General features: G+C 36.1%; 2 protein-coding genes across 3 annotated transcripts in view; both read left to right on the top strand.

The window, feature by feature from the left end:
* The window catches only part of LOC139742036 (cytochrome c oxidase assembly factor 1 homolog), a 425,467-nt gene that overhangs the window by 142,962 nt on the left and 259,924 nt on the right, over window positions 1-22,581 (top strand). The gene's annotated exons all lie outside the window — the stretch shown is intronic.
* The window catches only part of LOC139742052 (TOX high mobility group box family member 4-like), a 193,553-nt gene that overhangs the window by 499 nt on the left and 170,473 nt on the right, over window positions 1-22,581 (top strand). The gene's annotated exons all lie outside the window — the stretch shown is intronic.

The following is a 22,581-nucleotide window of genomic DNA, read 5'->3' as shown; positions in this document are numbered from 1 at the left end:
TTTTATTATTATAAAACAATTTTATTGTTGTTCTTCAACCTTGTTGTTTTTCTTATGTTATTTGAAAAAAAACACACACACCACCAAGGTTCTACCACGGGCTATGCATTTTTGAATGCAGTTGAATTTTGACAGGGGAGGCCGGAGGTGGAACCTTGCCCTTGGTTTTGAATGTGAGAAGGCAACAGAGAGAGAGAGAAAGAGATAATGTTAATTTAATAATAACGGTTAGATGTCTGTTGAGCTCGCTAATCCGATCCAATTTTTTTAGAGTGAGAGGATGTTGAGCGAGTTTGTGTGGTAACGTTTCTGTGCTGTCACATCAAAAGCTGGCCAAGAGGTGCATATATGAGCATGAATTGTTTAATTTGTGAATGAAATTACACTAGATGTCACTATGTTCCAAAGTGGACTCTTTGGAGAAGTTGTAAGAAGCATGCAAAACTTCTAAGAGAGGTGGAGTGGAGGAAGAAAGAGATTTATGTCTCTATCTTGCATTGCTATGCCTATGGTGATCGGAGGAATGACCGGTGGTGAAATTATACTTTTTGAGAGGAATTTATAAATCATAGAAAGTGAGTGTTTATTGACACTGGGGAACAGAGCATTTTTAAAATTGTTCTTAGACTCTAAAGTCTAACTAACAAGCAGATATCATGGTCAGAGGATGGACCAAAACATTTCTAGGTAGGTAGTGTTGATCATAGAGAAAATGAAAGTACGATTCATATAAAAATGCTGCTACACTAGCAACCGACCATATAAAAAATGACAATATTTTTATCTGCTTGGTGATACAGTCAGTCTTTGGGCAGTTGACGATAATATAATTTTTTATGTTATATGTAGAGAAACCAAAGTCAGAGAGCAGCAGATTGGCAATGAGATTTTTGTCTGCACTGCCAGAGGGAGTAAAGAGACTATAGAGCTTCAAGATTTTTTTTTTTTTTAATGGGGTGGGGGGGGGGGGGAGGGGAGAGGGATGGGTGAGAAGGATGCAAGAGTGGGTTCCCCCTTCTCATGGTAAGGGGCATCAGACAACTGGAAAACATTTTTGATGAAACTATAACAGAAAATCTTGAGGAATTTGATGGAGTTGGGCTGATGTGGCAGAGTCCGCCTTGCAAGGTAGGTGACTGTCACCTTTGGTAGAAATGCAAAAAAAAAAAAAAAAAAAAAAATCAGATCAGGCTGCCCCTCCAAATATTGCTGATGAAAGATGAACCTTGTGAGATACCAGTCTAAACATGTCAGCCTTGCCTCCACTGCCTGGAAGGGTGCCCTTGACAGTTTACCATGTAGGCTTGATAGTCTGCGTGTTTGTCCCAGTTTCACTCTCAAATTTACCGCAGTCAAGTTGTTAAATCTGTGCATGAAATGTGTGAATGATATCATGGAGAATATGTCCACCAAATTTCAAGTCTATATGACTTGAAAGGATGTCATACAGGCCCGGCAGGCAAGATTTAAATTCTGCGTGTGCATCAATTGCGATTCAGAGTGCAAATGTGCAAAAAGAAATGCACATCTTATATCCATTATAGCTCATTATGATGGATGATGACCCCCCAATTGTAATTTTGATTTAATGGGTCATTGAAACCGGAAAAAAAAATTTGAAGTATTTACAGCTGTACATGTAGATTCATGTATGGATTGAAAATATGAAATTTAAGAATAACATCAAATTTCAAATTCATACGAGCATACATGTTACATGTCACTTATCCTTTTAAAACTGATTTTTACCCAGATGTTAGTATGTTGTCATAGCTTAAAGAGATGGTCTAGAATTGATGGAGATGAGGATTAGGCTTTTAACTTTCTGCATGATACCAAGAAACCACTTATAATGAAATACTGTAATACAGAGGGTATGTACCATTCTCAGAGGTATTAGAAGTATCAGTGGCAAATCCGAGAGGGGGCACTCGGGGTGCTGCCCCCCCCTTTTTTTTTAAAACAAAAGAAGTGTAAAGACAAAATCTTGTAAAGATTGTTTTATCATAGTCATATTTTGTTTATTTACTATGTTGAGTAAATTAGTATAGTACTTACAGATTGTAGATTGATGTGTTTTATGGATTTGACACTTTTGATTTGATATTTACCTATTTATATGATTACTGACAGACGCCTCCAATCACGGATTGACCAAATCACCTAAATCTCAGTCTCGATAAATTTCTAAGGCTAGTTTTCCATTCTATCTGTCAACAAGAAAAGTTAGTTTCTTTTTTTTTTCCAGCAGAATTTGTGTAACTGTAATACAATCCTGGACATATAGCTTATGTCAAATTTACATCATCATTGAAAGGTTTTATAGAAATAAATTTGATATGATATGTCTCGCTAAAAAAGAATGTGTGTGTATTACAAATCTTATGGTTTTTACTTGTCTTACTGTCGTTACCATCTCATCATTGAGACACTTGCTGGTCTGAATGTAGTGAAGTGATGTACTCAAGTCATATTAAAAACCCAAGTCTTCTCACTGATGTGAAAGACTGCCCTCTCATGCCAGTTTTGCCACATGTTATCATGACAGCTGACTGCTGGGCTCAATAAGCATAATGACAGGAAAAGATAAAGAGGTTCTGCTTTGCAGTGCTGTATTGTTCCCATGTTGCTTAGCCAATGCATTAACTCTCTATTCCATCACAAACATTTAAAACTTGTTGATTGATACAAACAAGATTGTAGGATGTGGATAGCATATGATACCTCAGGGTGGTCCACAACTTTAAATTCGAGCATGTTGCAAGCTCTGAACATAAGAATAGTGCAGAAATTGTCTGCACAGAGTGCACATTGTGAGCACGTAGAGTGCAGTATTTCATGACTTACAATTCTTGTTTTTGCTGCTTACTTTTGATGTTCTGTCTGATGTTTTGCATGCAAATTTTCTGAGTAATTTGATGTTTCTCAATTTTTGCAAATTGTTTTTCAGATGCTTGATTACATTTTTAGCATGTTGCCAATTCTTGAGGATGTTGCATAGCATGTTGCTGGCTTTTGAGGATGTTGCACAAGAATTCAAGCATTTTGTAGTGATGTGCTCAAACCCCTGAGGAACACCCTATTCCATGTTTTGGACAATATCTCATGATGACATGATAATATTTATATAATATTGGATGGCCTTGAGATGAATACAAGGAAATATTGGACGAGCTATGCACAAATATTGGACGAGTCGAAGACGAGTCCAATATTTTGCTTAGCGAGTCCAATATTTCCTTGTATTAATCGAAAATAGGACATCCAATATTATCATTATTATCCTAGAGAGGATTTTAGCAAAGGATATTTTCACTTACCCTTTCTGTCTCCGAGTGCTGTATGGTCTCCTACTTATAGCTGCAGTACTTGATCCTGACGTGGGGTATGGTACACTCTTCAGTGCAAGTTAATCTACTTCATTTCCTGATAAAACAGTGATCTATGTATCCATGGTAGCCGTCATGCTACGGTTCGGCCGAGATCTAGCTAATTTAGACCAGAATTAGATGTTCTTATATCCGAGATCTGAGACGCAATTCACGTCACATCTTCCGTAGATCGTGAAAGATCGTATTACTCGTACTGTAGTCCTATGGTCTACTGTACTTAGTATAGTATTGACATATAATATGTACGTAACATGCATGCAAATGCAAGTGGCGGCGGCCGTCTACATGTAATTTGTATATCGCGCGCGGGCTATCTATCAGTAGCGCTGAGCTGATCAATCGTCGCCTGCTCACGCACACACACACAAAAAAAAAAATGCGGCTTGTTTTCCTCAAACCTGAATTTAATTTCCTGGTATGAAAGTGATATTTTGAAAAATTGTATGCAAAACAATTTCAACTAATTGATATATGAAATTTGTTTGCATAAACACAGAATTTTAGAAGAAACGATAGTATAGTTAATTCGTGATTGACCAATCACAGAAGTTTTTACTTCATATTTCAGGTCATCTCGTATATATCTCAGCCAATCACGGTGCAGTTTATAAAAACTTTGGGGAATCCCCCTCTTGCCACCCAATATTTTAAATATTGGTCGCCTCGGCAAAAAATATTGGTCGAGTTCAACAAACTTTCTAAGTGGGTCGGAGGTTAGGAGGTTTGTCGACCAAATAACACTTGTATTTGGGCTCTAAAAATCCTCTGTGTGGATAATAATGGAAGATATCTGTACTGCTATACTCCTAATGTGTCTACCATGTGACCCTGCATCACAAAACCAACAAAAAGTCACCAAACATGAATTTTTAGTTAAGGGCAGATTTTGAAAGAGCTGACTCTAAGCTTTAAAATAATGTGTAACTCAATTCATATGGACTCTCCTAACCTACTGAAATATTGGAAAGAAAGCATGCACTCTGGAAAAGTGTGAACTGAGAAAAGAGGCTGTGAAGTACAGGGTTTATCCAAGCATTATTTTAATCTTTACCAAACCGTGCTGGCTGTGCTATGAATGGGACAAAAAACAGGATGTAAACCACTGTAGCAACAACAATGAAGGGATTATCAGATAAAGCAGAAATTGAGCATGCTCTATTCACACATTCTGTTCATAATTAATGCCAACTTTCAAGGCTGCAGCACTTTCCTTTCAAAAGTTATTAGAGTTGAAAGCGAAGGGTGTGCAGAGGATTTTCAAGAAATGAAAAGGGACCTCTACCTGATCACACCACTTTACAAAAAAGGGTTGTACAAAAACTGCTGAAAACACAATTTCTCATTTATTTTATGACCCCAAACTTAAGAATAATGTCAAAGAAGAATAGCTCTTTCAGATTACGTGTAAAACTTAAGACTGACTCGGTTGACCCATTTCAACTTTTTGGAGTCCTCACATAAAATCAAGGAGTGCGACTTTTTGTTTGTTTTGTGATGCGTGGTCACTTACAGGAGTAATACTGTGACTGAAAGTAGATTAAGAAGGAGACTAGATCACTGAAAATGTTGGCATAATTGCAAGATTGCTTCTCTGATATTCATCCTTTTGCCAATGAAATTGAATTGTTTAATCTCTATTTTTTACTGAAAAAATAAGAGAATACTTTCAAGTCAGGAGGAAAGCAACATCTTTGAACAAGGTTGTAATGACATTCATCCTCTTTGTCTCTTGCCAAAGATGGCTTTTTATTTTAGTTGCCCTCAGGCTGCAAATTTCATGGATATAATTATGTTGACATCCAAGTAGTTCCAATCTTCTCATTGTGCAATCAACTTGTGTATTGTTTGACCAATAAATTGTTTTTACTTTAATTACTGCTTCTGTTTGAAATAGATTTACTGAGTAAATTGGTCATTACATTTAGTTTTGTGGATTCAATATTCATTTGATATCTCCTTATTGAAATAACTTGGTACATTGGAGAAAAACAACATAGAGGAGCTCTTGCAGTATATCAGATTGTATGTAGTTTTTGTTCTCATCTATTTCATTTTCATCATTGTTTAATGCATTCTTTGAGTAAACCTCTCAAATGGTAGTATTAGGAGGGACTGCAATAAAATGTAGATATGATTCCCACAGAAACTGCCAACCTTTATAAAGTGGCTACCACTTGATGGCCATACAAAATGTATATCATATTACATCTACATCTACTGTAGATTATGCTGATCCAAAGTGCTTCTGAGAAAGGAATGTTTGTATTGACTGCCAAGAAATATATTGAAGTTCTAATCTTTAAGAGCTAATTTGGAAATTTGTTTTATAACTGGCCAAAAGATCAAATATTTTAAAGGGTGGAGACATTTGAGTTGTCCACTTCATGTATGCCTGAGGGCACAGTAAAGGAAAACCACTTTATATCAGTTTGTCCCACATATGTATCATGAATTCATTTTCTCAGTTAGCAAGACTCGTAATTTTAAGATTCACTAGATGTCTAGACTGAACTACTTAATCTCTATTCTTAATGTGATATTGTCCCAGTGGATGTACCGGTACATGTCTCCTTATGTGTTTGCTGAAATGTGGTCATAATAATGTGTGGTTATAAAATCATTGACCACTCTGGGCACCTAATACAGGTATGCTAAGCTGGCATCAAAGTCCTGTTTCTAAAGGAACTCCTTTAACATGGCCTGTATTGTGACACAAGTGTATTTGGCTTATTAGAAAAAAAGAGCAGTGCTTGTGAACAGGTGTATTAGATGATGGTAATCCAATTGGAGATTTCATGGATGTCATTGACAAATGAAGGAATTTTGTCACTAAACATGATTATTAACTCTTTATGTGCCATGGTATAAACCCCCTGTGTGCCACATTATTTTGAGATACCAACATAGTTTATGTTTTGAGAAAATGCTCTTTTTTCAAATCTTTATAACTTTTCAGATTTTTGTTACCCTGGATATGTTATGAGCAAACTTTGTAGAGAAAATGTTAAGCTTTGGTTTGATGTAAATTGTACGACAAATCTAAGATTGCTTTTCTTTCAAATGACCAGTAGCTACATTATGTATAAAAGGCATGACTTTTGCACACAATACAGTGATAGAAACTTGCAAATCTAGTAAGGAACACCCCTTGATAGTCAATCACCTCATAAAATGCAAGCTACATGTGACAAGAATGGAATCGCGAAAAACTTTTTCATTGTAGTGCCGGTGTTTGGCGATTTATAGATTGTTTTGGGTGGGTTCATGCGTTTGAGTAGAATATGCGAAGTTGGCACGCCGTCGACTGAGTTGGGCGTGTGAACGCGACACATAAAGAGTTAAGGGAAAAAAGTCTGCAGGATAATGTTCACTCAAGTTGAGCGATGAAAAGTTCAGGACTAGATGACGACCCACTGTTTCTAAAGCCATGTGTGTTCAATCTTCATAAAATAATTTCTGATATTTGAGCATGTGTGATCGTTCAAAAGAGCAATATTTCACCATTTGTGTATAATGGAGGTAGGTTTAACTGCAGTGTGAGATTATGTCTCTTTGTATCAGCTGAGAATGTAGTAATGATATTCTTTTCCTGTCTAAAGATTAGCCTTTTCACTTTGTGGTGTTCAGAGTGCATTTGAATATAGTAACTGATGTTTATTTTGTTTGACTTATTTAAGATTTGTTAAATGAACTGTGATTTACATTCCGATTAAAAACAAACAAACAAACAAACAAAGCAAACAAACACCCAAATGACAAAGCCAGAAAAGCTTCATACAAAAGGAGCAGTTGAAGAGTGATTATGGGCATTATTGTAGATGTTGGTATTTCAAGTTGTCTTTCGAATAGGCCATGTTGAAAAATTAAATTCTGGTGTGTGTTGCAGAATAGCGTGAATTCTTTGAGAAACTGAACAAGGTGAGAAAAATGAGAAAAATGTTCATCAGCCAATCTTCAAGAATGTAAGTAAAGTGTAAAGGATGTAAGAGTTCATTGACTCTACCATCTATTCAAGAAATTATTGTTCATCCATTTTCTTGTTTGCATCACTAATTGCAATTAATTCAAAGGACACTTAACTTACAGTTGTTCTGGGGAGTTATTAGATATGATTTGATGTTTTTTTGTGTGTAATGACTTAAGTAGGAGAATCCAGCAGCGAGTATTTTGTCTTGCTGGATGATGATTAATGTGGACACAAATTGATAGTGACACAATTACCAATTTGAAATTTGCCCTAGAAAAAGATTGGAAAGTCTGCATTAGATTGTAGAGGAGTAGATTGGAAGAGGGGAAAGTCTGAATGAAGTGGATAAATGAACAAGATATTGTCTCGTCCGGAAGAGGGGAAATTATGGTGGGGACCGCAAATGGCATTGCAAATTGGACCCTTGTCAATGTTTTCCATCTGGCAGTGATGAAATTGTAGCCATAATGGAAAGTGTAATGAAAATGCACAAGTTTATTAATGGGGGAAAACCATTAGGCCTTCAAGTGTAGGCATGTTGAGCAAATTTATTCTCTGATTCTTTACTCATTTTTGTTTTGTTTTGTTTGAAAAAGTCCTTCTGCCATGAATTTTTGTTGTTGTTTTATATTTTGAAACTGATGTGTTTTATACTCAGGAAGATTTTAGCTTCTTCCTCTTATTGATACAAACATGTTTGAAATGAAGGGAATGAAGAAATGGGCAAGGATAGACAAGAAAATGAAACAAAGAAGAAGAGTAGAATTAGAGATAAGTACATTTTAGAGGAAGGTTGATATAAGAGGGAAATTTATAAAGATGCAAAGGGCAAGAAAAAGGAATGAGGTTGATTTGTGCTGGTAGAAAGCTCTGAAGCAAAAAGAGAAGTAAAGAAATTATTATATAAGGTCAGGAGAAGATGCCATTAGGAGGCTGAGGGATAGAGATTTACATGTGTTTCAGAATTACCAGATAAATGGAAAATTGATGGACTTGCAGAGGAGATGACAAGTGTGGTGCAATTTCAAAAGAAAACAGGATTATGGTGAAGAGGTATATGACTTCAGGGCGAAATGTTAGATTAATGTGAAAGCACTCAGAAGAGTAGGCTTTGTTTGTGAGGAATGTTACCCTCTTTTCTTTGTGGACTAGTGAGGAAGAGAAAATAGAGACAAGTGTCATCTTTCCCTAGATCTTGCTGAAACAACTATGAATGTCATTTTAAATAACCAAGAAAAATTCTGTTTGGGCCACATATTTAGCGTTGTGCATATCAGAATTTACTCACCTAGTGGACCACATACCAACTCTATACTAGTCTTAGTTCATATGTAATGCATCCATATGTATAGGCTAGATTTGGTATGGTGCACTGTGTTGTCTAAGTAAGCCTGGAGGAAGTAGACCTAGTTCTTGAAATATTGGCAGAGTGAAATGGAAGTAAAGTAATTATTTTATGATAAAATGAGGGGTATGTGAACTATGTAAACCAGGGTACATGTTTCAAAATCATTCCCCACTATCATTCTTTATCTTTATTTCAGAGGAATAAATGAATAGGACAAACAAAACTAAAAGTAGATTGTTTGAAAGCTTGTAACATCTCGATATTGTCCTTTCTCTCTAAACTACAAAAATGACTTGATGACAGTTGTCAGTTTCAATTACATAAAGACTTAAAATGAATGATGCTTCAGGGGCTCAAAATTGCAAACATACAAATTTTCTCATTTGTGTTTTTATCCTTTGCAGCATTTGCTTGTGGCATTATTTTAGTATGAGAGAATGAAAGATTTGTGTAACACTATTTTGTGACAGAACCAACAGATTTTGCACTTAGATTTTAAAAAAATTGTCTCCATGTGAGTGAGCTCATTTGTCTGGTTGAAACTTGGAGCCATTGATGATAATGATGGCTATGTAATGTGTGTATTCACGTAAAGAAGAACAGTTGCTACATGTAACAAGAACTAGAAGCATATCAACATGCACATCTGTATTCATATTTTGTTATGTGCCAATTTGTAAGGCTAAGCATAACTTGACAACATGATATGAAACTTGGTATATGTGTCTCATGCAGTATCTTTTTCTTTTTATACCAAGCAGGAAGTGGTGTCACCAAGCATGAAGTCATTTTGTTTTGTTTTATATATTTTTTCTAACCTAAGGTAATTCTGTGAGAATCGTTGCAATCTGTACCTTTGTAAACTTTCCTCTTGCTATGACTATGCAGTTGCTACAAATAGAATAGTGTTTTCTCAAACAGTGTCAGTATTTTGTTTTAGTCTTTGTAGAAGCTGTTGGTAAAAATAATTTCTGTTCCAAGATACAGTTATGATTGAAAAAAAACCCCCTGTTTTGTGTAACTTTGTAATTTCTCTTTCTATATTCTTGTTTTGAAGACAAAAAAAAAAAATTAAATGCCATATTCTGTACATATTAACCTCCCTTTGTCAAAGCAAGTATAATGCATTCAGAGTAATTGTGACTTGGTGTGACCAAGTTAAAACTTCAGCAATCACTACCTTTAAACATCAACATCAGCAAATCTTGGTAAGTTGAATGTTTCATTGTGTCATAAAAGAGCAAATACTGGAAATGGGTGAGAATAAAGATGGTATGTTGATAGGTGTTTCTGTAATAATCACAAAGATTGAGTACCCTTACAGATAATAGGACTTACTGTGATTATACAAAATGTGTATAAATATGAATACATAATGTATAGGGATATACATGTCCATACATTGTGTGTATATTTATGCATGTGTGTATTTGGTGCAAGGCAATTTCAGTGACAAGAAAGATCAGACAAAATGGAAAAAGTGTTCTTTTTTGCCACAATACAAATAATCTGGTTTTTATTTTGAAAATGAGACCACCATGGAAGGTGCTATCAGCATTTCTTATCATCCACAGATACACAATTTCATGTGCTATGTCACTGTATGTGCATGGAGCCATTAATGCAGCCATTCCATGCAGAATTACTCTAGTTGCCACTGTGTGAATGTTGATTTTTGCATGAGTGTTGGTAGTAGGGCCTGCACTAGTTTATACAGGCATTCTGCTTCTTCATGAGGCAAACTAGTGAGACTGAAGCCGATAGAGACGGCCCACAGATGGGGGATCTCCCCTTGAGGGCTGTGTCATTTGTATCATAGGATGCCCTATACAGGGTGTGCTCTAGGAGTTATAGTACAATCAGGAAAATAATTTCAAGTTCTGATATATTGTGTTAAACGCATTCATGGACAGGGGATTGTGAATTTTAATGTTGTGTTATAAAAATCATATATAAGGAATGCTCTTTTCTTTCCTTAGAGGTGGTTATTCTAATGTTAAGAAATCTGCCTTTTTGTAAGGACAGAGTTTTTAAGTTAGTACTCACATATAGATAGATAATAACGAACCATCATGCCTCCAATGAACATACGCAACAAATCTTGAGCACATGTAATTATTCTACAATTTAGTTAACTTGTTTTTTCCCAATTTTAAGTTTCTGGCTGTATTCTGAAACCATGAAGGCTAACTAGTACTTGAAATCATATTCAGAGTGATTCTGTTAAATTCTTGAATAATGTCAAGACCATCATTTTATTACCAAATGGTGATGCATTTATGATATTTAAGTTGAAAGATACAATATAGTATTGGTGGGGATGAGGATTGAGCTTTTAACTTTTTGCAAGATGCTGAGGAACCACTTGTGAAATGTTACAGATCATGCCATTCTAAGAGGAATTAAAAATTCATTTGATGAAAATTGGTTTTGAAATGGCTGAGATATCCAAAACAAAGTAAACCATAGAAATCCTTATAAAAGGCTGGGTCCCACCTTTAATTAGGATAGCTTATTTTGGATGTCTCAGCCATTTCAAAACCAACTTTCATCAAATAAAACTTTGAATTCCTCTTGGAATTACATGCTCTTTTATATTTCATAACAGGGTGCTACATAACTTTTTGTTACCACTTGCACGGTCGGGCAAGCAAATTTTCAGACTGTTGCAGAACACTTACCCGAACATGAATTATACTTGCCCGAAAAGAAACTCTAAAGATATAAGAAATCACTTGTAAAGCCAAGGGCTTGATAAAGCCCAATCATTTGAATAAACAGCACATATGGGGAGTAACAAACTTGGTTGGATAGAGTGTTGGTGTTGGATTGATGGGACTTTTTCACGTAAGTGGTGAGAAGTAAAGATGGCTTCAAAACTTTTTGCTTGCCCAATTCGGGCAAGTATTTTTTCTCATTGTTCCAGAACACTTACCCGACTTTGATTTTCACTTGCCCCGGGCAATCGGGCAAGTGCTTATGTAGCACCCTGCATAAGTGGTTTCTCATTATCTCACCAAAAATATTAGAAGCCTGAAGCCAGGTCTCAATCAAAACTATATCATGCTATACCTTTAGCATGTGTCATATATATGACTTATAACCAGTAGACCAGTCAGTAGAATTGAGAATGAAAAAAAGATGATTGTAGTTGTGATAAATTTGTAACATGCAAAAATGTCAAGCCATAGGATGCTCAGAGCTCCCACAGCTTCATTTTTTTTTCATAAGCCACATCTTCAGTTTGTTCTTGAAATTATCAGCAGGCTTATATTTTCTGACGTGCATAGATATGAAGCTGTTCAAGAAGCCTTGTAGAGAACTATCTCACATAATGAATGTTTTGATTTTTTGGATGACTAAAGGGTGCAAAAATTATGAGAAAGTTGTGACCATAAGACCTTCCCACTGTAAGGACATGTCATTCTGCAACCACCTCTAAGTATGCTGTCATAGTCATGATTATAGGACTTGTGTTAAGTTTTCCTACTTGCTCATTTACAAAAGAAGAAATCACCAAATCTAAACATAATTTGCATTAGCATAGCAGATGTCTTTGTTCTTGGAGAATGTGCTGCCCTTGAATGATATTAAAGCCCCTTGCTAACATTTGCAGATGAATAAAAAAAAAAGAACAGCTTTAATGCTTCGAAATAGTTCTAAAATGTGAGTTCGAGATAAAAATAACTAACATTAAAATGTTAATCAGTAAAATCATTGTTCAGTGTTGCTGAATATATGTGACTCTGCACCTCAAAACAAACAAAAAGTCGCCAGACATGAATTTTTAGTTAAGACCATATTCTGAGAGAGCAGACTTTAAGCTTTAAAATGATGTATAACTCATATCAAATGGACTCTCCTAACCTATCTAAATATTGGAAAGAAAGCAAAATCTCAGGAAAAGTGTGAACTGAGAAAAGAGGCTCTGAAGTACAGTGTCTATTCAAGCGCTTAATCTTTACCAAACCGTGCTGGCTGTGCCATCAACGGGACAAAAAACAGGAAGTAAGCCACCAGAGTAACAACAATGAAGGGATTATCAGATTAAACTGAAATTAAGCATGCCTCATTAACACCTTCTGTCTATAATTAATGCAAACTTTCAAAGCAGTAGCACTATCCTTTCAAAAGTTATTAGAGTTGAAAGTGAAGAGTGTGGACAAGGTTTTTCAGAAATGAAAAAGGGATTCTAAAGACACACATAATCACACTATTGTACCAAAAATGTTCGAGATAAACTGCTAAAAAAAACCACTTTCCTGCCCGTTTTATGATACCAAATTTTAGCATAATGTAAAAGAAGACCGGCTCTTTCAGAAAATATGAAAAAGTCAAGTTCGGTTAGGTTGACCCATTTCACTTATTTGCAGTCCTCACGCAAAATCAGTGTGTGCGACTTTATGTTCGTTTTGAGGTGCACTGTCACATATACAAAATATGAAGAATAGTTTTATCAGAAACCGTTTCCATAAATAATCGTCACCGTTATGGTTTATTGAGAAAATTAGTTGTATCTCCTTATATTTGCGGCTTTATTGCAAAATTTTTGTACGGTAGGGTGTTTGTGATGCAATTTAAGTATACATATGCATCAAATGTGATAATTCCAACATTCATTACAAAAAGTCTACACGCAAACGGTAACAAACAGATAATGAGCTATGACGTAGATCCGTCATTTACGTCACAGTGCGTTGAGCGTTAAAGAATGATACATATTCATGATGCAATCACGCGCCGCAAATGCTACGTTGAGCTAATGTATTAATGAAATATAAATAGTAATAAAGACGCGCGCACCTATTGTCATGTCACGAATTTGCATACGCGCTACATCACGATTATGCGTTTACCCGGTGCGACCTCGTAAGGCCAATGACATTTAGCCAATCAGCATAGCGTATTCAAGTGAGAAGCACGCAATTGCTTTAGTGTATGAACATATTGGTGGGTTATTCACTCGGGGCTAAACTGACATGGTTTATGAATATTGAAAAGGTACCGATGGTGAAGTTTCACAAAATTCCTCCAAACTCAGTATGAATACACGTGAGTATTTGCTGCAACTTACTAGGCAGGTGCATTGTACAAATACAACAGGTATGGCAGTAAAATAACCCTCCCAAAATGGCCTTCAGGCTCACAGTTGGCACACCGCGCCGTCAATGTAAAATTGCGTGTTGTCGTAGAGCTGATTGCGTTTGAGTGAGAAATGACACCTAATTTTCAACTCGAAAGGTACCGATGTAAAATTTTCACAAAACTCTACAAATGAGGTATGTAGACCAAGCTTGAAATCTAGATTTTCATAAAAACCAGGTGCATTTAAGCAAAAAGACATATTCTGGGAGGTATGAGTTCGTAAAGTCGAGAGTCCGTGTAAATGTCCTATACCTGATTGTGCGCTCTGCGCAGTGCATTTAAAAACGCTCGTTTCCTATGGAGGATGTCACCGCACTTTTTGTAATGTTTTGAAATGACTGCTCCCAATGTTAAATAGTTGCTTTGAGTAGGGCAGCATTGCAATGATTTTTTTTTTCTTTCAGGTAATGTGGAAGTGCCATTTTATGATGCAAATTGAAATAATGACTTCAACATAAGCAACATTATGGTCATTTGACCGAGCCATCTACAAATGTGTCTTTGATGCTCCATGTTTATCACATTACATGATCTTCTTTCATAATTGTGCATCAAAGTTATCTCATACTTATCTACTTTTGCTCATTTCTTTTTTTAGTGATTTGTGTCCTCTTTTTCAGTCTTCATACCTTTTCATTCTCAGAACAATTATCATCTCAAAGGATGTAAAATATTCACTTTCTTTAAACATTAAGTAAAAATTGTTAAGTTTGCTTACAAGTTAACACAAACAATTTTCTCTCTTATATCATACCTTTCCACAGTTATTTTACTTCTGTTGGTAATCTTGCAAAAACCTTTGGAAATCTACCTTGGGTTTCTAACATGATAGGGAAAAGGAACTGAGAAACGTCAAGAGGGAAATGTACCTGTATAGACCCAAGATTGGAAAAGCTATGACGCAATAGCATTATTTATTTGGGTTTAGACATATTTCCTGGATTATGTCTGAACTGACTCTTGCTATAAGTACAGTGGCAAACAAATTGTGATGTGCCCTTTAAAAGAGGGTGGAAAGAATGGGAGTAATCCTATTTCAATGCACACAAATGCGATCAAATTTACTCCAACCCATTTCATTGGGAAATGTAAAAAGCATTTGGTTCCAGGAGCCTACTGGAGAGGAAACCTGGATTAAGTTGGGAAAGAGATTCTTGTTTGGTAGTATTGCCTAGAGTTTGGATGCCCAGCAAACGTCAGGCTCTATCATTACTGCTGAATAAAGTCAAAGATTTCTCTAAGTGATTCGTGTGTCGTTCCATTTTCCAGAGGGATTTACCCTATACCCACTACCTTTTTACCAGCACTCTTGTCAAATGTTTGATTTTTGCTGGGGGATTATGTTGTATTTTGACTACCTTAGCGTCTTTGGAATTTGCAGCAGGAGATTTCTTCCAGTCATGCTAGCATGGTGACTCCAATGTCCTGTTCACATTTGGAGTTTAACCTCAACATTTGTAGACAGTCATCAAACAGTCATGTTCATATTTGTTTACAAGCCTGCAAATGAATTGACAGCATATGTTCTGAAAGTGTTGAAATGCACGGTTTTAAATGCCTTCCTAAATAGCATCTACCAGCAGTTTAATTTCATTTAGCAATTCTCACATCCTCCTTTAATTTGATGCATACATGCAATTTTCTAACTGAATGTTACTACAAGAACAATTGACACAGTTGTGGATATTATTACTTCCCTAAAACTGTGTTCATGCTGCACAGTAAAGCTTCTTGTAGCTACATTTGTCTTTGTATTGAAGGGATCAACTGAGAGTGGGAACAGGGTCTGGATAGCTTTTGCACATAAAACCTAAATGCATATTCCATTACTTAAGCTACAGTTAGCTTGCAGATTCCTGAAAGTTTTTCCGATTTTAGTTGATCGCTGGAGGGAAAATGTGGCCAATATTTTATTGAATCTATGGCATAAAATTGATGTGCATACAATTGGATTTCATATTTTTATCTTTTCTTTCTTTCTCACTCCCTCTCTCACTCTCTTTCCCACTCCTTCTCTCTTGTTTGAAATGACAAAAGGAAATTGTGAATTAAACGATTTATGGCAGAGCAACTTGCTCTGGATTGGAGATATATACCTTGCCATGTTCTGGCTACAATCTTGTTGACATTTGCGAGTTGATAAGATTGGGGATGATATTGTCTAGTCAAGAGCATGCCATTTGGATGTTGATGAAAGAAACTTGTATGTGTACAATGTATCTTTTATTTAGTTTCTCCTCAGAGTTTCTTTCTGCTTATGTTGGGAAGCTTTCAATACATGTCCAAGTTATTTGTTTTGTTATTTTTGTTTTCTTCCACCTATGAGATGCGTGATGGGAGAGTATGTATGTTTGTTTGTCTTGCGTTCTGTCCCACATGATACTTCTATCAGCTAGGATCATGTTATATTTCTCTTCAGTTCCACTGAAAGACATTACAAAGACTACTGTATACGCCGAATATTTCGCAAGGTTTTTATTTTCACGAATTTCGCGAGTCAGCTGCTATTTGCGAAATTAAAAACACGCGGAATATTGACTCTAATGCCGATATGACTGTGACGTGTACGCGTACATACATTTCTCCGTTCAGTACAGGACTCCACGATCGTGAATGCAACCTCTCGAGAAATTGTCGGGAAGTCCCGATTCGCGAAAATTTAGACTTGCGAAATATATGGTGTATACAGTATCTCATTAGCCTTTTTCCATTAACAGTATAATTTTTCAAAAGTTAATTGTATTGATTAGTTGATTTGTACTGATGGACATTTAATACTGAAAAGAGATCTGCTAAATTGTTAGGCATTACCACTGATCATTATACTTTGTTGTGGAATGAAAACGTATACACAATGTTCATTCCTCAGTTTCTTGAGGTATTCGAATTTTGTCGCCTGAGAAACTTGTGTTTGTCAGGAGTCTTTTCCGCACAATACCTTATAACTGTACAGTTTTACAGTACAGTACAGTATTACCTATCGTAACATTGTGTATATTGTGTATTATTGCTTTATTGCAACATTGTGTGGGGAAATTGTACTTCAACCAAAACAAACTGAATACTACTTACCGGGAACTACTAAAACAAGCAGTGAAGTTGATCACAAATTTCCACAACATATTTCCCTCTGGCCCACTGTTTTCTCAATTAAAAACACTAAAAATAGTGACATTCATACTTTTCAAGAAGCAATTGTTGTGCCTACTTTCTAGTTTCCATTTTTGAAGTATCACATTAATGTGTGCATGTCATGAAGATGATTAACAAACCAGATTCTGTGGCAGTGTGTTAGGAAGACCTTCATGAATGGAGCAGGCTAAATATGCCACATTATGCTTTCTATTGTATTCTATCCAAGGGATTAAATTGAAAATCTAGCTATGAGGAATAAAGTGTGAAGTGTGATTAATTCTTTCTTCACAGAACATCAGATATGATGAATGCATGAAGAAGATCATGGGTGTGTGCATATGTATTGGAATAGAATGGAGTTTGAATTGATAAACAGAAATCTTTTCTGATAGCTTGGAAAAAAGAGTGATGAATGACTCGTTTTCAACATTTCAAACCAGTAATTATTGTTCTATGCATGGCAAAAGAGTGAATGGATCTAATTGATAAATACTCGTGATTGGATTCTCTTTTCGGTCTGGAAATCTGTGTTCATTTCAAAAACTCCTCTGTAAGAAAAGATGTTCCTTATCTTTCCCTTGTGTCTTCTCTTTCTCCCTCTCTGTCTTCCTCCCTCTCTTTCTCCTCTTTCTTACTCTCTTCCTGATTCTCTCTCCTTTTCTCACCTCCTTTTTTTTTTCAAGCCGAGTTAACCCACACTGTCAGATGATACCCCTAATGACCTCTTTGACTTTCAAATCGGGAGAGACTAAAACAACAGAAAGATGCTTCAGCTCTCTCAAGTTAGCTGTGGAGAGACGTGGAGTCCTGTTGGTGGTTTTATGTAAACGCTGGGTGCACCCTTGACAAGGGGACTGGGAGAGAAGGCAGATTTGCATTTACGTGAGAGTGTAATTCTGGCAGGGTCATGTGATCAATATAGAAAGAGAAGGTAGGGTAGCATAGCAGCTGAGGATTATTGTTATGCCGCACATACTGTGGTATACATTTATGGACAATTGATTTCTAGGGATTTAACATTCATTTCATTGAGTAGTGAAATTAGACTAAAGATAGGTGCCTAAATACTCTGCATCTCATTAAGTCATAAACAGGTGCAGCATATATAGCTTAAAAGACAATTCTAAAAATCATATCACTGGACTAATATCACACAATGACTAGATTGATACAAACATACTATAGAAATTACCTATACACAGATCATACATATTCATGCACATCCATATACCTTGTACTTGCAAAGCCTTCAAGTATACAACGATTTCAATATGCAGAAAAGAATTCTCAGTAATGAGTTCTTATACACCACTGTATCTGCCTGGATCCTAAAAGTGCTGTACTTTGTACCGCATAGTCACATTACTAAAACAAAATAACATTGCAAAGGAATACGTATAACATAACTAATCTGTTTACCAAGAACATTTTACCAAAACCATTAACTTCATCACATGCATTTAGACATTCAAACCAGAAATCCAACCTTTTTCTGACAAGTGTAGCTTCATTTTTACTCCACTTTTACCTGAACTTCAGCCAGATGAAAAAGTAGAAACATTCATCCCAGTAATATTTCACGCTCGGCCGAGTAAGATGAGTTGTGTCTGTTATTTTCTACTTTTTCAGTAATTAATCAACCTAGGATACATGTATGTGTGCTTAGTGTGCGTGCATGACTAGCTGGTTTTTATAACTTTAGATAATGGCATTTACAAACACACACACACACACATACATACATACACACACACATGTGTGCACACCCTGGAATGATGATGTACCAAGTGTGCTAATCTCACTATGTGTGAGTTGGTGTGGCAGTGTGTTGGAATACTCTCTGGTCTTGGAGAGGGAGTCTCCTCTTGATCTGGTGGAATGTGAAATCAGACGAACAGGTTGTCTTGTGCTTGGAGTGGTGTCAATCTTAGTCTTTCTGCTGGTGCAAATTACCATCTTTATTTTTGAAGAGGTGAGGTTGATGGCCAGGTAAAATGTCAGCACTGAATTTCTGATGGAGTAAACTCTTCTTGTTGAGAGAGAGAAAGAAAGAAAAAACAGAAAAGAAAGAGAGAGAGACAGAATGAGAATAGGAGTGGAAGCAGGGAAGGGAGATGTGTGTCTTTGCAGCAAACAGCACAGATTTTTGCTCTTTTTTTTCTCTCAAACTTTGTTATTCATGCATTCAAGATAAAAATGCAGGAAATGTAGGAGGATTAAGTATTCCATTGAAGAAGCATGAGAGAACATGCATTAAAGCAATGATGACATTCTGAATTCAAATTTCATTTAGGCTTTCTTTCATTATAAATTTTGCAATTGCTATGATTTACTGTGTGTGCGTCATACAGATATGACCTGTGTTCAGTTCTTGGCTGTTAATGGAGTTTGCTCATGGATGTATTGGCCTGTCAGTCTGTTACGCCGAGATCACTCTGTACTCACAAGTAGTTCTGGCGTCATATGCTGTTCCTGCTGCCTCTAATATCCTAGATTCCTATGGACTGATGATGGAGATGTGATATAACTCACTCTCATCTAATCTTGGTACAAGCAGAGACATGCATTTTCTGGATGTGCTGGAATAAAAGCAAAGTATGCTAGTTCGTCTTTTAAAAGTTTTTACCCATATGCCCCATACATTCTCCTTCTTGGTAACACTTAGAGAATCCTAAAATCAACCTCACTGATGACACTTTTGCCATGAAGACAAAATTAATTGGTACTGTTACATCATTTTGGACCATCTAAGCATATATTTCTGTGCAGAATAAAAAACATACTGTAGTAGATAAAGAAAAGTGTTCATAGTGAGGTCATCAGTATATGAAAACATTTTCAGAAGACTATTCATTTTTTGTGTTTATGAGAATACACTCTTTACTTCTGTAAGTGACTGGAATAAAGCCTTGATGGATCAAGACAAAACCTAAGATAAAGCTAGAGTTGGAAGAAGGGAAAGCACCTGATTCTCAATGACCAAACCTTGTGTTTTATGGATTGAATGGTAAACATGACTTGGAACATTGAATTCTATGAAGTGTGGAAAATGGTTAGTAATGTGCATATGATACACTAATACTGTAATCATTGAAAGATGATTTCCAAGGAAGATGTACTGCAGAAACTGAAGTATCTGAAATGGACAAAGAAGAAGAAAGAAGCTAGCTGCTCTCAGCATCAAATCAAGCATTCTAAATGCACTTGTAGGTGTGAGAGGTATCCCATCAAGTGCTCCCAGCTGGAGCCGAGATGTCTGCCTGTTTGCTGAGTGTTTTGACTACTCTCCAGCGGCTATCAAGCATCAGCAATGAAAAAAAGTCAGGAGAAAAGAGAAAATGAAGAGAAAGAAGAAGATAGAAATCTTATTTATGATTCATTAACGCAAGCTTTTAGTTGTGAGTCATTCATGGCAGCTTGTACAGTTTCAGAAAATCTGTCATAGCTGTGTTCAGATGGTCCGTCCTCATTTGAGATGAGCTGTCAAGGTACAAGTCCTTTTCATCACTCCAGCCTCAACAACCTGACATTGCCCAAGGTTATGAGGCTGGGATGCCCACAGATCCATGGTGTCTGTTTCCATGACAGTGGTCTCATCCCTAGAGGGGCAAGGTGGATGCAGAGGGGAGTGTTATACAGTTAACCACACACCTTGTCTTTCAGACATGGCAGCTTGATAGTTTCTTCATTTGATTTACAACATATTCAAACATTCATTGTAACATTTAAAGAATCTGACTTTGTCAGGAAAAGTGTTTTCCATTTGATAATGTACATCTTGGCATTTGTAAAGAAATATATTTTGAAGCTAATGTTAAAATGGGAGTGCCTGTACAGGCCTAAAAAAACCTCTGCTTGTTGAATAATTGGTCTCCACTGACAGATGTGTCATCACAGATGAAAATCAGATTCTCCTTCATATATGTAAGGTGTAAAACTATTTGCATTTTTAATCATTTGCTGCAGAAAATCTACTGCTATCAGGGGAGCATCAAGGTAGTGAAAAGACGACATGGAAAAGATATATTCCAAATGAAGTCAGCTGAATTACAAATACCTTCAACTCCTTATGCTAATCAGATTGTGGGCTATTTCTTATCCCAGTTTGTTACTTAATGATACTCGCTTGCTTCATGAGGCAGTTAGGACTTGTGACTTTTGATATTCTATGATTTTCTCTACTTTTTATTTCTTAAGAAAAAAGTGCCCTTTCTGGGCAGTTTTCAAGTTCTATTGTTTAATGTGAATGCATATAAACTGCATCCAGAGACATTTGTGCAAAAAGAATTGAAGAAATGAGTTGCATGTGACAATTCGGTGGTAATAAATACTTTCAGATTGAAGAATACCTTTTATCTATACCGTTTGACGTTTGAATGCATTACATATTAATGGTGGCAAAATTGTCATAATTCAGTTGAAATCTTGTGATTTATTATCACTGATATTTTGAATAATTCAGTTGATTTAAAAATCCACAGTTTCATATATTATTGCACAATTTTGATGAAGTTGAGAATAATTCCTGCACCATGTTCATGAGGAGTTTTGCACTTTCTCTGTCACAAATCAATTATCTAAAGCCCTTTGAAAATCTAAAAATTCAACTGAAATAATGCATTTAAGCAGAAATAATTAGACATGGTTTATGGGGAGGGATGTTATCTGACTATCCTAGTTTTATTTTTAGGAAGGGTGTACTCCTATTTTGAGGAAGTTCATAATGTAGTGCTTTTCAGTCTCATGCATGTAGATTTCTTTTAACAGAAAAGTGATTACTGGTAACAAGGATACATCATAGTTGCACATCCCAAAACAAAATAGTAAGATGTGTTAATAGACATGACACAGAAATTGTGATGTAAACATGCATGTGTCCCCTTGCTGTCTGGATTTGTTGCATGAGTGATATGGTAAATTGATAAAGTGTATTTATAATTCAATGTGTCACGTGAAGAAACTATGAACATGGTCGGTTTTCAATTTTATATCAAATTCTGCCCATAAAGACAGAAGTAAGGACTGGTTTGTTATTGAGACAGAGTGGAGAAGACAGAGAAGGAAAGATGTCAGAGTGCCTATAAAGGGCATGTCAAATGACCCTGATAGCTACTGGGCTTGGAGATAGATTGTGCCATTAGGCGAGTACTTCAACAAGGCTGGTACATCACTTAAAACACTCATCAACAGTGTCCATTGAATAACTCAGTGCTGTAGCCTTGTTTAAGATGTTTTTGCCATGCTGAGTGCTCAGAATTGTAATACACAATTGTCAGTATTGAGAGCAAACGGAAGTAAAAAATGAGGAGATTCTTGGGTTTGTTTGTTTTTTTCTTTGAATTTTCAGGTTCTTTTATTTCTGTGTGAGTCTGTTTTGGAAGGGTTTGTGAGATTATTGACTATTTTATAAGGCTAAAAATATATATTCACCTACTTAAGAAAATTGTTATGTTTTATTTTTTCTCCTTGTGGTTGAGAGGACAGGGGGAAATGTGTTTATAGATAGCTTTGCTGGAATTGATGAAGGGTGTTGTGTGTGATTGTCTTCCTTCCTGATTCTTGAAAGCACTCTTTCAGAAATCTTGGTTGCTGAG

The sequence above is a fragment of the Diadema antillarum genome, unplaced genomic scaffold (genome assembly GCF_040938485.1).
Source record: "Diadema antillarum isolate AM-2024a unplaced genomic scaffold, OU_Dant_1.0 seq00000975_RagTag, whole genome shotgun sequence".
Taxonomy (NCBI): domain Eukaryota; kingdom Metazoa; phylum Echinodermata; class Echinoidea; order Diadematoida; family Diadematidae; genus Diadema; species Diadema antillarum.
Note: the sequence above shows the minus strand (reverse complement) of the source record. Positions and strands in the feature narration are given on the sequence as shown.